The following is an 11,226-nucleotide window of genomic DNA, read 5'->3' on the forward strand; positions in this document are numbered from 1 at the left end:
GAAATGGCACCCCCTTGTTTTTTTTCACGATAAACATTTTTTGTTATTTTTTTTCTCCTCCATATTTCAGGTCTCATTTCCCCCCCATTATCTAAAAAGCATTCTGATGCTTAATTGTGGTGGTAACTTAGCAAAAGACTGAGGTAATATTTTTGAAAATTTAAACTCATGAGCAAATAGACAGTTGGCTGACATTTTAGAAAGAGTTTAAGAATTATCAGCTCCTTGATTGTAGTTTTTCAAAGGACTAAACAATAGTAGAAGTGAGAGTTCTCTTCTTTGTGTCCCTATACTATCAAGCCAGATACTTTTACAACTATTTACCTGGAAACCATTTCTTCGAGTCCCTGTTTCTCCAAAGCAGTGATACAAGGTGGGCTGCCTAAGACATCCTTTCATAGAGATAATATATTGCTTCAGACAGAAGGAAACACTCCTACAGTAAATCTTCTGGGTGAGCTTGCTCCATAACATCTTGAAAAGCTGAGAAAAACAACAGAATAAATATGTTTAAAACATGAGGCTGTTGTCATTGCCAACACACAGTTAAAATCACTCACACCATTTACCAAGTTTACCTGCCCATGCTAGTAATTTGGCCCATTTTCACTCACTGTCTATTATTTGTATAAACCAAGAAAGGAACACAAGGGGAAAAAAATCAAACTTTTTTGTTTATAACTCATGAAAGGAATGCAAGAAAAAGGTGTATTTTACAGATTATTCACTACTTACTTTGGGCAGTTATTGTTGACCCTTAGAAGTTAAATTAAAAGAATTATGGGATTTCAGCAATCATGGACAATGGGAGAGAATATTTGCCCTCTGTCTTCATCAGATATATGAGATGCACTTTCAAAATTAGACATCACAGCATCATGGAAGAAAGCAGCATGTTGGAGGAGGTTCACTTATTATGCCCTACCCATTTGACATCTACAGATATTTTCAAGTCCACTCTGCTAATTTCTAATTTACGGGTTGGTGCCCAGTTTCATTTAAGTTTTAATATTTTCTTCAAAAATCTGCTTGTATGTCTTGACTATTGTTGAAGCAATATTCCAGAGTCTTTAAGTCCCACTACAACTGAGAACTTTATGTATGTGGAGGATAAAATAAATACCTTACCTGAGATTCCTGCCCTCAATCTCACATCTGAAATCATCTCTACCAATACCTAGTTGTTGCTTAGAGAACCGGTTATATAGGAAGTGACTGCTGTAGGGGACAGTTGAGCTCCATCCAAAGGCCCTTAATTTCCCTACGCCACGTCTATGTGCCCTTTGGAGGGCCTTCCTTCATGTGGCCTGCACCTGTTTCTCTCATCAGAAGGCTGACTTTGGACTCCTGGAGCCACTTTGTTACTCAGAGAAACCAGAGCGTCTGGGAATTTACAACTTTCAAGGATGACCAGCCCAGTTTGTATGAGATTGAAAAGTTTTTCAAGATGTGGCATTTTTAGTGCTAAGAGTAGGACAGCCCCAGGCAAACTGGGGTGGTTGGTCATCCAGTGCACCACCAACACCACTAGTGGGCAGTCCTTAGCCAATATCTAACTTGTGCAGGAATGTGAAAGCCCAATTCCCTTGCCTCAGGTTGGGACAAATGTTCAGGTACAATTATGCTCCAGAACTCCTTTCAGGATCCAGCTGAGGCTGGAATTTTCCTTACTTGGCATCTTCCCTTTTGTGTCTTGTCCCCCTCCCTCTCACTTCCCCATGTTTCCTGGAAGCACTTCCTTCATAAACCACTTTCATTCCTTCCTCATCTCACTGAAACACTTTTGGATATCCCCACTGAAGACACCTGCCGTTCCGTGAATGTTAAAAAGTCAGAGGATGTGCTGTCATTGAAATCCTCAAGGTGGTCACAAATTTCACTGTAGCCAAATTTTGAGCCTCCTCTCCTGAACTAAAACTAATAACGGAGATATTAGCAGGTGGAAAAATCCCCTCATCTTGGTGTATTTCCTTTTCTAGTCCCATAGCCTTGGGTCAACTTGGGAGTGGTAAAGATGGCAGAAATGGCCGCAGAGGATATAGGTGGCTCTGATGGGCAAAGAAATAGTTAAAAGTAGAGATACAGAATTTAAATAGGAAACCCCAAGCGATTAAGATTTGATTATTTCTTAAACAGTGGGGCGCAAGGGATATTTTTCCTGAAATAAAACTAAAATCACTAGAATATTTTAAGAAAATAATTTTTCTACTATGATAGTAATAGAGTTATGTAATTATATTTTTATATACACTTACAGATATTTTTCTGAAACTGTAAATCAATAAAATATTAGCCTGGTCTGGGACTGTCCTTTTTTATATATTTAAAAGCTCTCCTTCACTGGCTTGCTCTCTCCTTGAACCAATGAAGTTACTATACGATGAGGAGAAATTTGCAATACTTTAGCTAATAATAACAATAATAATGTTGATGATGTAGCTCTTTATCCTGTGCATTTGACTTAAGGAAAAGGGTTTCCCTTTCAGGACCCCATGAATGTACAAGGTTCAAACAAAGTGCGGGGCGCTAATGAACAGACTCTGTTTTCCTGTGCAGGGCCCCTGAACAGAATGACTTCATTCAGGGCTACTGCTCGCGCATGGAAAGTGTTGGTAAGAAATCCCACAGAGTTCAGACGACCTTTTCCTAACTTTCGTTTTTTTTTCCCCTGTTTGTCTTTCGGGTCTAAGCCAGGGATAACATAAATATTCATCAGCTGATATTTGCAGTAGCTGTGAAGTTATGAATGAGGCCATGCGGCACCGCTCCTCTCCCATCTACAGAAGGGCAGCTTCTCCACTCAGGTCCCGGCCAAAACGACACTTTCCGAAATCCCCAAAGAGTGCTAGTAGGCTTTTCAAATTCAGTCTTTCTTTCTTTTTTTTTTTTTTCTTTAATGCTCAAAGCAGAAATGCTGTCTGCTTAATGTTTACCCTGGGATTATAGAAGAAGAAAAAGAAAAACATTACTCTGCCAAGCTTCAAACTTTCAGATGCCTTGACAGAGCAGGCAAATGTGTTAGCAGCTCAAAATAATGGCAGCATATATCAATGGTTGTGATGGTTGTAGGTTTCCTTTTTATAGTAAATACCAGACAGATACCCAAGGTGTTTATTGTGTGAAGAACAGTGAAAATAACCACAGCTTTGATCTGTTTCTGATGTTTTTTTAGTCACCTAACAAAGGTGTTGAAGAGAAATGTTGGAAAACACTTTGGAATAAAACAACTTCAAATAGGTCCTCAATGTTGAGACACACAAACATGAAAATTATGGTTGTCATAGGGCTTGAAATGGGCCTGGTCTTCCTATAATCCAGATTTCCAACAAATCAGAACTTTAGAATCTGGATTTTTATTTTTTTTCAATCTTCCAGGGCCTCTCACTCAATAAAACCTAAGTAGAAGGTGAGTGGTAAATGGAAACAAGAAACTGCAGTAGCAAAGAGCCAATTGATAAATCAATCCCCAATAGCTAATAAACATAAATAAAACATGTTTTTCTAGATACAGGATAAATATTGTCAGGGGTCAATGTTCTCTTTTTTACTTTGCTCATCAGTGTGTTTTATTCAAAACCCAACAATTAGTCTGTCCTTGTCTCTGTAGAAATATTACCTACACGTATGAGTTAGCTGGGTAATTCTAGGACACGAGGATCATTTTTAATAAGTGTTTTTCCAAGTCATATACTTGGAAGCATCTTCTTGGGAATGTTCTGTATTTCTGAATTTTAAATAACAATTGTAAATCAAAATCTCCTGTAATCATTGCTCTGTTTTGTTTTTGTTTTTGGTTTTGGTTTTTGGTTCAGCTATCTTACCCATACCTGAAATAATTGTCTAAATTCCCAAACCATAAAGAAGAAGAGCAGGATCTCAGGTGTTCAAATAAAGATCGGATACCAGAATATCAAGAAATCTGAATGGGGGTTAAGATGGCAGAGTAGGTAAATGCGGCGCTCACATCCTCTCAGGACCACATCAATTACAACTAAACCACAGAACAACCATTTTTGAGAATTGCCTGAAGTCTAGCTGAACCAAAGCCCTACAGCTATGAACATATAGAAGAAGCCACCTTGAGACTGATAGGAGAGACACTGAACGGGATGGTCCCACACCCATATGTCACTATTAAAAATTGTGAAGGATATCTCAGCTGCCAAGGTACCCCCTGCCCCAGAGGGGTGAAGGGTCCCAGCCTCTCTGCATCCCAGAGTTCCAGTGTGGGGGAGAGAAGTCCCCATAACTTCTGACTGTGAAAACCAGCAGAGTTTGTGGCTGAGTGAGAAGGTGGCCGCTGAACTTCCAGGCACTGCTCTTAAAGGGACCACACAGGAACTTACTTGCTGATGGATTCACTCACTCTGGGCTCCAGCACTGGGAGAGCAGTTTGAAAGGTGGCAGGGACATACAGGGAAGAACTGAATTTTCTAGCTTTAGGGTGAAGGCTGGAGGGGCAGCTTTTTCCCAGATGGAGGAACTGGCAGAAGCCATTGTTTCTTTGTTGAGTCGTCCCCCTCCCTGCGTGCAGACACAACTAGACGTCATATCTGAGTCTCTATCAAATTGGCTATCACCTTTCACCTGCCCCACCCTAGAGGTGCCTTGAGACCATGCCCCATCCAACTTTTGGGCACACCTAAGCTGCTTCCAGTGACTTTACCGTATAAATGGCCTACCTTGGGTCATGCTGCAGACTTTCCTAAAATCTCTCAAAGGTACACAAAACACAAACAAGCAGCATCTGCCTTGAGCATGTTACATACCTCTGGCTGAGCAACCTTAAACCCGGCACTAGCAAGAGCCAACCTTGGTTTGCAGCTTGGCCTCTCAAGACACCTCCAAGCACAGTGCAGGTGGTGGCCATCTGTGGATTGCTTTGTGGTTTATGCCAGGTGGCCCTGGTCCCCAGAGCTGGCAGGCCCAGTGGCAGGCTTTGGTCTGGGCTAGAGCACCACCTAGCTACCTGCGAGGATAACACATCCAAAGGTCAGACTGGGCAGGCACCAGAGCCCCACTAAAGCAAACCTTTCTCTGTAGGGTCACCTACTGCACAACAGGCCCTGCAGAATAGTTAGAGCCAGTCCTCACAACCAATCAGCCTGAGAGTCAATCCCTCCCATTGACATGAAAACATCAGTCAAGTCTCAATTATAACAGGGGGGCATACAAAACACACACAAGGGACACATCTGGAGCACCTGACTCTGGTGACCAGGGAGACTGCACCACTGGGTCCCACAGGACACCTACTGCATAAGGCCACTCTACTAAGACCAGAAGACGGAGCAGCCATACTTAAAAACAAACACAAGGAGACCTCCAAAATGGGGAGACAAAGAAACATTTCCCAAATAAAAGACCAGCTAAAAGCTCCAGAAAAAGAACTCTACAAAATGGAGACAAGCAATTTACCAGATGCAGAGTCCCCAACACTGATTATAAGGATGCTCAATTAGCTCAGGGAGAACTTCAACAAAGAAAACATAAAAATGAGATAGAAAATATAAAAAAGGACCAGTTAGAAATGAAGAATACAATACCAGAAATGAAGGATACATTAGAAGGAATCAACAGATGATTAAATGAAGCAGAACATCAAGTCAGTGATTTAGAAGATAAGGTAGCAGAAAACACCTAATCAAACAGCAAAAAGAAAAAAAGAATCCAAAAATATGAGAAGGGTTTAAGAATTCTCTGGTATAATACAAGGTGTTACAATATTTGCATCATAGGAGTACCAGAAAGAGAAGAGAGAGTGCAAGGAATTGAAAACCTCTTTCAAGTAATAATGACTGAAAACTTCTCTAACCTGGGGAAGGAAATAGACATAGAAGCCCAGGAATGAGAGAGTCCCAAACAAGATAAACCCAAAGAGGCCCACACCAAGACACTTCATAATTAAAATGCCAAAGGTTAAAGACAAAGAAAGAACCTTAAAAGGAGCAAGAGAAAAGCAGTTAGTTACCTTCATAGGGAGCTCCCATAAGACTGGCAGCTGATTTCTCAACAGAAACTTTGCAGGACAGAAGGGATTGGTACCAAACATTCAAAGTGATGAAAACCAATGACCTACAACCACGATTACTCTACCCAGCAAAGTTTTCATTTAGAGTCGATGGACAGAAAAAGAGTTTCCCAGACAAGAAAATGCTAAAGAGTTCCTCACTACAAAACCAGTATTACGGGAATCTAGAGAGACTACATTAAGGCCAAAAAAAAAAATGAATAACAAAATGGCATTAATTATTAGTAACATAAACCTATCAACAATTACTTTAAATGTAAATAGATTAAATGTTCCAATCAAAAGATAGAGTGGCTAAATGGATACGAATAGAAGACCCTTACATATGCTACCTACAAGAGACACATTTCAGATCAAAAGACAGACAGAATAAAGGGATTGGAAAAAGATATTTCATGAAAATGGAAACGAGAAAAAAGAAAAGGCCATGGAAGCAATACTTATACCAGACAAATAGATTTTAAAACAAAGGCTATAACACATGACAAACAAGGACTCGGTGATTTCACTTCTGGGTATTTATCCAAAGAAACCCAAAATGCTACTTTGAGGGGATGTGTGCATCCAAATGTTCATTACAGCATTGTTTATAATTGCCAAGACGTGGAGGCAGCCTGGATGTCCATCGATGGATGAATGGATAAAGAGAAGGTGGTACACATATACAATGGAATGTTGCTCAGCCATGGGAGGGAATGGTTTCTTGCCATCTGTGGCAGCATGGATGGACCTGGAGGGTATTGTGCTCAGTGAAGTATGTCAGACAGTGAAAGACAGATGCAATGTGATTTTGCTTATATGTGGAATCTAAAGAACAAAAAAAACAAATAAATAAAATAAAAACAAACTCATAGATACAGAGAACATTTTGATGGTTACCAGATAGGAGGTGGATTGATAGGGTGAGTGAAAAACTGGAAGGGATTAAGAAATACAAATTGGTTGTTACAAAGTAGTTATGGGGATGTAGGGTATAGCATAATGAATATAGTCAATAATATTATAATAACTATTTATGGTGTTAGGTGGGTACTAGATTTATCTGGGTGTTAGATGAGGGGGGAGTTGAGAGACAGGGTAAAAAAGGTGAAGGCATTAAGAAGTACAAATTTGTAGTTACAAAATAGTAATAAGTGTGTAAAGTAAAGCATAGGGAATAGAGCCAATAGTATGGTAATAAATTTGTATAGTGCCAGGTGGGTACTAGACTAGTGGTTAAATTACATAAATGTCTAACCACTATGCTGTACACCTGAAATTAATATAAAATAAATAATATTGAATGTCAACTGTAATTGAAAAATTATAAAGGGGGGAAGTTGAAGGAGAATAAGAGGTTCGAATTTTCAGTTATAAAACAAATAAGTCACGGGGATGTAATGTACAGCACGGGGAATATAGTCAATAATATCGTGATAGCATAGTACAGTGTCAGATGGTTGTTGGGCTTATGGTGATCACTTCTTTTAGGTATATAAATGTTGAATAACTATTGTGTACACCTGAAACTAATACAATATTCTATGTTAGCTATATTTTAATAAAAATCTTTTAAAATACACACACACACGCACATAAGAAATCTATCTGGAAAAGATCCTCATGGATGTATCTTCCTATCTCTGCCTTCATCCTGGATTTTAGTCTCTCAAGGGCTAGAATGGAAGCCAGGGGCAAGTGCTCAATTATATTCTCCCTGGCTCCAGCCTTTAGAACAAGACCTGATGAACTGCTGTTGGGGTGTGTCAAGTCAATGACCTTTGGCAGGAAAAAACTACACAGTAGACAGGAATGGTGGACACAATCCATGGACACACAGACAATCCATTTGGGAGGCCAGATGAGTTAGACCAGGTAGGAAAGCATTTGCTCTCCCTCTCGTCCTTTTCCAATACTGAACATTCCAGCATGGAAGTAGAAGAGAGGAGAATTACTTGTTGATCCTTCTCTATGAAATTATTTTTGTTCAAAGCACATCAGATCACAGTGTCAAAAAGAATTCCATTAGATACTCATTACTCTTATGTTATCAGGAAAGAAAGTAACCTGATTCAACAGTGGCTTGTAAAATGTTGTGTACAAGTGATTGTATGTTTTGATCTTGGGCACAGCAAGCAAATATATATATTTTTAATCTGATTATTTTCTTTGTTCTCAAAGGACTATTTGCATATCAAAGACCACTTCCTGGGTTTTAGTCTTTCTTTCATCCCTCTGGATTCCCCAGAAACACTATTTTCCACACCAATACCTCATCTTTCGAGTACACAATAGAATTTTCAACAATACAAAACAACTTCAGATCAGTTCAGGCATATCACAAGTATAGTTCACATTGTCCCATCAAAGTGGCCCATGTAATTTATAATTCAAAGAGGGCAACTCTGGAAGTAAATGGGACATTGACACTGGGAGAGTGAGTATTAAACTGGGACTGTTGAGGCCAAACTGGAACACATGATCATCTTACACATGGAGTCTGCTAGCTAATTCTCTCTATGCTTATTTAAGTTAAAAATAAAAGTTTACCTTGGTTCTCTGGATATGAGTTGCTTTCCTTTTAGGAAATTTAATGCCACTTTATTTGGCTGATATACCAAATCATCATCAATATACCTTACTCATCCTGCGTCCTCCTGAGGTTGCTTTGGAAAATGTTGTCTACCTTCTGTCTTCCCCTGATGACTTGAATGATTTTGAAAGCATAACATGTAAACAACTGTGTGCGCTGCCTGTGTGTAAGGCCAGTACTATCTCAAGAAAAAAGAGAAGTTTAGATTGTTTGTTTCCCTTGTTGCGTAATCTGGGAGACTACTCAGTAGATACTGTATATCCAACTGTTGGTTCTCTGACAATTTCATTTTTGAACTTGTTGCTAACCTTTTTTGATATCAGAGGGATTATTCATTATGAATTTGTACCAACGGGACAAACAGTTAACCAAGCTTATTATTTGGAAGTGCTCAAACGGCTGCGTGAAAAAGTTAGGCGAAAATGACCTGAATTTTCGCCAACAATTCATGGCTCTTGCATCAAGACAATGCACCAGCTCACATGGCACTGTCTGCAAGGGAGTTTTTTAGGCAGTAAATAAATAACTGTATCGGAACACCCTCCATACTTACCTGATCTGGGCCCCAACGTCTTCTTTCTTTACCCGGAGATAAAGGAAGTATTGAAAGGAAGACATTTTGATGACATTCAGGACATCAAGGGTAGTATGATGACAGCTTTGATGGCCATTCCAATAAAAGAGTTCCCAAATTGCTTTGAAGGGTAGCCTAGGCACTGGCATCCATGAATGTCTTCCCAAGGGGAGTACGTCGAAGGTGACCATAGTGATATTCATCAATGAGGTATGTAGCAATTTTTCTAGGATGAGTTCACAAACTTGATTCTCAGACCTCATCTGCTCAGCTTCTGATAGCAAGATCAGGATAATTAACAGTGTACAAGAGGGCCTCAGACCTCTTCCATGCAGTTGGTGTCCACAGATGTTAGAGAAGAGCATCTTGATAGAATAGTGACTTCAGCACACTGGTTTTGGCTTGAGGGCTCCGTGATGCCAGCTGATTTCCAAGTCCTCTACGGTGAATTTCCTTGACTGTTTGAAGATCCACTGTATCTCTCTTGCTTTGTACAGTTCCTTCGGTATTGTTATGTAGAAAATAAAATGGTAACACTACAAAGTTCATAACTTTTTAAGTAATAATGACCTGAAGTCTACCGATACTATTTAAATTGATGAGTATTCTCTCGGGGATTTGTACTACACAAGTTTTTAAATTTCTTACCATTGGACTTTGTTTTGTTATTAAAACTTTATCAATTATCTACTCTTACTACTAGCTGACTGACCTTGGGTAAATCATAATCCTTCTGTATCAGTTTCCTAAACTAAAGATGAAAGGGCTGGATTTTTAGTATTTCTCACACTGCATTCCACAGAACTTTAATTCTTTATTATATTAATTGTAGACATACATGTAGTATTTATAGAAAACACTTGGTTTAACAAAGGTAATTAGATTTCTTTAATATAAGAGTTCAAATATATTAATAGGCAGATGTGTCTTATCAAACCATGTCTTAACTTTAAATATATTTGATTAATTCATGCTCTTCAACAATAAAGCAATAAAGAAAAGTTAAATTTGCAAGAATGAACACACTAGCTTTGAAATAACATGTTAAACCTACATCAAACATTCTGTGGTCATAAACTGACAGTTTGGTTCTGGATCACTGATGTGTGGGCAAGCAAAGTAAGACACTACTCACAGTGGGATCTGAGGCAATTCTCTGGCCAGCATCAAATTTCCCCATTGCCAAGTGATGCTGCACCCTTCTGGTGTTACAAGATTAAGGTCAAAGAACTCATGTGTTTCCTAAGTTTCTTTTTATATGAAAATATGACCAGAAAACATGAGTTAATTAGTGAGGATGTCCACAAATTTAGCGCATACACAAATACACACACACACACACACACACACACACACACACAAAATGCAAAGTGCTAAGTTAAGTTTGCAGATCAGATAAACAACAAATAATTTTTTAGGTTAAGTATGTCCCTAAATATTGCATGGGATATACTTATATTTAAAAACAGTTTATTGTTTCCATAGGGAACACCTATTGTTTTGTTTCCAATAAAATGTACTCACTCTGGAAAGAGCATGCCTTCAATTCCCTTTTCTCCATGTGTGAATCCATTTAGGATTTACAGCAGCCCCATGTTCATACTGTACCATTTCTCCTTGACCATGTTTGATTGGTCAAGGCGTATGCAAGTGACTCAATTAGAATTCTCTTGGATAAACTTGAACTGAAGGTGGAACAAAAGCATGAATTCTTGTTTGCAGAGTCAGGAGATGTGACTCTGGGGAGCTGCACATAGCTATGTGACCCCCTAAGTTGAAGTTGTTGGTCGGCAGTGAGAAAGCAGTAAAGCCAACACTCTGGGAGAACAAAAGGAAAAAAAAACGACAATGAGTCTCCATTTCTTTCCAATCCCTAGACCCAAGTTTTCCAAGATGCACCTGTTTTCATGTTCGTCCTGTGGCTCTGTGATCCAACACTTCCTATAATACTGTGATGTACTAAAACCCCCTGCTTTTATTTGACTTCATTCAAGTTGTGTTTTGTTCTTTTCAACAAAGTGCCATGAGTTATAAAACCTCAGTGGAACA

At 39.1% G+C, this 11,226-nt stretch overlaps 1 long non-coding RNA gene across 1 annotated transcript; it reads right to left on the bottom strand.

The window, feature by feature from the left end:
* Nucleotides 1-336: 336 nt before the first annotated feature.
* LOC141568303 (uncharacterized) lies at nt 337-10,452 on the bottom strand. Its single transcript, XR_012491428.1, has 3 exons — nt 10,313-10,452; nt 9,157-9,677; nt 337-483 (listed from the first exon to the last, which is right to left on the bottom strand). It is a non-coding gene; the product is annotated as an uncharacterized LOC141568303 (long non-coding RNA).
* Nucleotides 10,453-11,226: the final 774 nt, after the last annotated feature.

The sequence above is a fragment of the Rhinolophus sinicus genome, linkage group LG13 (genome assembly GCF_036562045.2).
Source record: "Rhinolophus sinicus isolate RSC01 linkage group LG13, ASM3656204v1, whole genome shotgun sequence".
In the NCBI taxonomy this organism is placed as follows: domain Eukaryota; kingdom Metazoa; phylum Chordata; class Mammalia; order Chiroptera; family Rhinolophidae; genus Rhinolophus; species Rhinolophus sinicus.